Raw genomic sequence first — 5,627 nt, 5'->3', positions numbered from 1 at the left:
GGGATTGAGTTTGGCTCTACGCTAGTCTTGACTAAGAGTGGGCTTTGTTTATAGTGGATAGGTGACCCAAGCGGACAACTTGGGCTGGGACAGTTAACGACTATTGACTATCCAGTAGCCAACTACATTCGTCAGGGTGCCCCGAGAACAATTTGGTTAACGAACGACTGCGGCCCGCATAATCGTCCTTTAAATGGAAATTTAAATAATTGTCGTTTGACGGAGTATGTAATGCCATGAATGCAACAGTTCAATGTATACGATGAACAAAACAAGTAGACAGTTAAATCACATAGCCAAATAAATTTATCTTAAGGTTAGAACCATTCAAATCCCCAGCGGAAGTCGCCATTCTGTTTTGTTTAAAAAGATATTTTTAAACTGGTTTAAGAGTCGCCACTTAATTTTTTAAGAAAAATCAAGAAAACTATTGTTTTCAAAAGACTAAAACAGTAAATCTATTGAAAACATAATGGGGTTCGAGGGTTCATATTAGTGTTCTAGGAAGGGTTTGAAAGCACCTAGAACACCCGCTAATGCGGTTATCCGACGATTAATTATTTGGCTAAAATAATTTTTACTTAACTCGAATGGCAAAATTGGACTATTTTATAGCTTTAAGACTATTTTAAAAAAAAAAGGAAACGCTTTAGTAGACTATGTTTTAATATTATAAGAAGTGAGTACGTAATTGGTTAATTTTTTAGATTAGTTCAGAATGGCCATCTTTTGGGGAATTAAATTGTGGTAACCTTAAGACTAACAACAAATAATGACAGGTAAACAAATATAAAATGATAAAGTAAAGAGGGAAATTTGGACCCAAGTCTGGTTTCATGTCCGCCTGGACCAGTACTCGAGCCTAATCTCGTTTTGGGATTTTGGCCCAATTCTGTTTTGGGCCTCCGGCCCATTTGAGTTATTTGCACCTGTCCTAAACTAACATAAAAGTTATTTCTTTGGGCCTCAGGCCCGTCTTCCACCTGTCCTAAATACTAATAAGATGAAATTAAAATAACAAGGGCTTAAACCCAAAAAATAACAAAATACAATCTTCTGAAATTAAGATTGGCCCAATTTTCAATTCTCCAAATTATTGCGTGTCCTTTCAACTCCGGGACCTGTTCATCGACTTTAGCGATTGGCTGACTCAATGGAGGTGGCATTTGAGCCTTTATGGCTCTCTCGATATGCAAGGAAAAATATGGGAGTTCATGGTGAACTCGGACAGATTTCACATGAAACAAAATGAAAACAAGTAAGTAAATAACCACTAATTTAATGTAAGAAAGAATCACGAAAATTAAGCTCAGATACTACTGCATTTTTAACTTAAACAATCTAAATAGAAGACAAGGCATATCACAGAAATGGGCCCTAATCGACACATGTGACACTCAAAGGACATTAAACAACTAATAATGTAGTTAAGATTAAACATATACAAAGCCAACAATAGATAAAATAATGCGTCATCCCAAGATTGCCGCTTGATAATGATTTAAATATGATCAATTAATGACCACATGCTAACAAACAACCACGTATTCCACACTACATAGATTTGCACTTCTCATATACAATTTTATTTTTTATTTTTTCTAAAAAAAAAAAAAAAAAGCATATGAGGCAGTTGTCCAAAGATTTCAAACTCATTATAACAGAGAGCACATTTGAAGCTACTAAACTTGGTAAATGAAATTTAGACATTCCTTAATAAAAATTAAGAACGAAACTCGATAAGAACCAATGCTTTAATCCTATTTTTAAACAAAAGGTGTCATTGTATTTTAAAACACATAAGGGAAAAGCAATGCAATAATATCATAACATTAATGCTCTCACAAAATCTTAACATTCAAACCAACTATCTATTAGCGCTAACTGGGAGAAAATCAAAACCAAAATAAAATAAAACCAAGACACTAGCAACTAAATAGCATATTCGACGGACAACTATCTATGAATACAAGCAGGTGCATTCATTTTCAAGAAGTAAAAGAATTGTCCCGTGTCAAATACTAATTACACGAAAAAGCTAAACCTTTAGAAATGATTGAGCCTTCACGGCTTAAAAAAAATGAACAGTTGAAACAACATGATCCCACAAGGTAAAACTACTAATCCTAGCAGGCAAACAAAAGCTTATGCTAATGTAAATTCCAACACAGTCCTAAATTTGGGGCATGCTTAAAGAGACGAAGATCACATAATAGAAGAAACCTCATAAGCGAATTATACATCTCGAGCAGACATGAAGTCAGTCATAAGAGGCAAACATATGGATATGGAGATTAGAAACAATCGACATTTACACCACAAAGGGAAACTACTTGAAAAAAAAAAAAACAAGGAAAGGAATTGAGAGCTCTATTGCATTTTTATAACAACAATGGTGAACTTCAAGAAAGGACAAGGGAAATTTCTATCATTGATATGAATAATGTTAACATGTAATGACCAAAACATGATTAAGAATATCTAGACAGAACGCATAGAGTAACTAGAAATTGAACAGAACAAAGCTTAGAAAAGATTTTTACCTCTTTCAGAGCAGCGAACCGGGACGATGAACTCAAGCAGAAAATGAGCAGCAACTTCACTACCACACTGAGATTCCGGTTGATGTAATGAACCAAAAAAAATTAAAAAAAATCCAAGCAGAATGTTGGACCCGAACACTGAAAACTAATTATCCACTCTGGTTCCTTAGGCGTATTTTTCTATATATTTTTAGCAATTTCTTGCTTAAGCTCTTCTCTCCTCTATTGCTTTAAAGAATAAAAATCCAACTCCCTCCCAAACAGTGAACAAGGGAAGCCTTTATAGAATGAAACTAGGGTAGAATTTGAGAGGGAAACGAATTAAAAACCGGCAGAAACGAGGCCCATTCCAAAATTCAAAACTTGAAAATCTTTCACAATTTGGGACGAACACCTTTTCTTCAAATTTCGTCCCATTCCGGAAGAGGAAATGGGCACAGCCGCGTGCCTGCTCCGACTGCTGGAACAGTACTGCTGGTACAGTACTGAGTTGCTGCTCGTCTCATGTCGTGTAGCTGGCCATCGTTGTCGTCGTTTTCACGCCGCTTGGAATTAAGAACGTTTGGAGAAATTTTGGGTTTCAATTGTGAATTGGAAATGGGTCAGGTTATGGATTGAAGGAGGATGGGCCGGGTATGTTGGGTTACTTGGTTGGAATGGGCTGGGAGGAATTATAATATTGGGTTGGCTAGGAATTATAATATTGGGTTGGCTAGGAATTATTGTGGTAGGCTTTAAGACTTAGCCAACTTGATCAAATTTAATAAATTTGGCTAATAATTAAATAAGACGAATTAATATTAATTAATTAACGAGCTTCTTAATCTTAATGAAATAAAATAATTAATTTAATTATAAACTAATAAATTTAACAATACAAACGACTAAATAACCAAATGTTTAAATAAAGCTAAAATCTTTTTGAGACAATTTTCGAACCTTCATAAAATATGCTAATTAGACACATAATTATATAATAATTGACTTAATTATAAACTAACTAATTAACTCAAAATTGCAAACTACTAAATAGCTAAACAAACTAACCAAATATTTAATTAAACAAAATATTTTGAGACGATTTTTGAATATTTATAAAGTTCAAAAATATACACATATTATTTAAAAATTATAAAAAGTGACAAACCATTTAAACTAATTTGAAAAATATTTTAAATTTTATAAAGTCAATTATTTTAAATCATTTGAAAATTAAGAAACTCAGGAATTAATTATTATCGGGGAGGGTCAAAATTGGGTGTCAACAACTGTCCCTCATTTTACTTGAATCGATGCAAGAAATTCGAGGAAAATGAAATTGACTAATCCAATTTCGACCGACTACGTCTCCTTTGGAAAGGGATTTGGTACGGGCTTTAGGAATTATGGCCGAACCCCGGAAATGGATTTCCTACATATCTCAGGCTATATGAGAATTCAGGCCACTTGTAGTTCGATACGCTTGATTTGACGCACGATTTTGAAAGAATTCAAGGTCATCCCGATGTCAGATTATTAAGATACCGGAATGCTTGGGAATAAGATTTGAGAGCGAATGTTGGAATACAGTCGGGTTTCAACATTGATTCTGCCTACATATCCCTCAACCTAGGGCATCAGACGGCTTGTAGTTCGACTTTATCTGTTGAAAAGGAAATCCATTACGCAAGATATCCTTTGGTTCTAGAGGAGTGACAAGTAGGTCAAGTATGAAAAAGAGGCTTGCAATCTCTTAGTCATGGATGTGAAGAATGTGGTGCACTTCACATCCATAATTAAGAACTTATACAGACATAATTCCCAAAGCTCTTAGTGCATTGTCACTCAGATTAGAAAGCCGCTTCCGGTAGAGGCCAAAAATTTCCGGAAGCGAAACTAAAACCGACAAACCTAAGAAAAACCCACATGCCTTCTGATAGGGGTGCGGTTTGATTGTGATGGAAGTCGCTCCTCTGCTCGCGTCCTAAGAGTTTGACACTCCTCTTTGGGCTATGTCCCAGTTCGCCACTGAGAAAAAGTTCCACATTGTGTCGCATCCTTTTTGATGTCGTCCGCACCTGTGGTTTGTTTTGGAGAACTCATCCTTTCGGATGCTCTCGACAAAGACTGAGATAAAACTCATTAGCATAAAAAATGCAATTCAAATGGGAGACAGTGTCTTTTACCGTCTTGACACTTAATTGTTCTCCTTGAATATTTGACGTCAACTCCATCGGGTTTGACGTAAAGCAAATAAAGCTTGTAGATTATATTTGCATTATAGTCTTCAGTGTACTCTTTTTTGATGTCAGAGCAATAAAATAGGCTGATGTAATATGTTGATAGTTCTTTTGATGTCGTTTTTGCAAAGAAAAAATGATGCATTCGGTGTCGATCTTCTTGTGATGGGTAAATTTTCTCTTGCAATGCATAACTTCTTTTTCGGGATGCATGAATCCTTCTCTTGCTGTGCATGAATCTCTTTCCCGTGACGCATGACGTTTTCTCTAGCTATGCATGGTTTCTTCTTCTTGCTATACATAAGTCTTTTTTCTCGCGATGCATGAATTTTTTCCCGCGATGCATGAATCTTCTCTTGCAATGCATGAATCCTCTTTTTCACGATGCATGAATCTTTCTCTTATGATGCATAAATCTCTTTCTCGCGATGCATGACTTCTCTTCCGCGATGCATGACTTCTTTCTCTTGCTATGCATGACTTCTTTCTCTTGCAATGCATGAATCTTCTTCCCGCAATGCATAACATTTTTTCCGTAATGCATGAATCTTCTCTCGCAATGTATGAATCTTTTCTTGCAATGCATGGCTTTCTTTCCCGCGATGCATGGATTTTCACTTGCAATGCATGAGTCTTTTTGCTTGCAATGCATGAATCTCTTCTTTCACGATGCATGAATCTTTTTCTTGCAATGCGTGATTTCTTCTCTCGATGCATGAATATCTTTCGCAATGCATGAATCTTCTCTTGTAATGCATGACTTCTTTTGATGACGCCTCCCTGATACCAAATGAAGATGATGCTTCGCCGAGCAACATATGTGATCTTCTGGGTATCTTTTGGAATGGCGGAATCGTCTGAATCG

The sequence above is a fragment of the Solanum stenotomum genome, chromosome 7 (genome assembly GCF_019186545.1).
Source record: "Solanum stenotomum isolate F172 chromosome 7, ASM1918654v1, whole genome shotgun sequence".
NCBI lineage: Eukaryota > Viridiplantae > Streptophyta > Magnoliopsida > Solanales > Solanaceae > Solanum > Solanum stenotomum.
Note: the sequence above shows the minus strand (reverse complement) of the source record.